Raw genomic sequence first — 305 nt, forward strand, 5'->3', positions numbered from 1 at the left:
CTAACAGATTCTCCAAGTAATTACTTTTTGGATATTACTATAATTAACCAATACTGTACAAGCTGGATCGATAATTAAGAATGTTTTGTACTTTTGTCAAACAAAACACCCATCGTCAAAGTTTGAAACCCCAACCCTTCTCCACGAAACTTCTTCAAACCCCCCCCCCCCCCCCCCCCCCCCCCCCCCCCCCCCCCCCCCCCCCCCCCCCCCCCCCCCCCCCCCCCCCCCCCCCCCCCCCCCCCCCCCCCCCCCCCCCCCCCCCCCCCCCCCCCCCCCCCCCCCCCCCCCCCCCCCCCCCCCCC

This window comes from Ipomoea triloba, chromosome 15, assembly GCF_003576645.1.
Source record: "Ipomoea triloba cultivar NCNSP0323 chromosome 15, ASM357664v1".
In the NCBI taxonomy this organism is placed as follows: domain Eukaryota; kingdom Viridiplantae; phylum Streptophyta; class Magnoliopsida; order Solanales; family Convolvulaceae; genus Ipomoea; species Ipomoea triloba.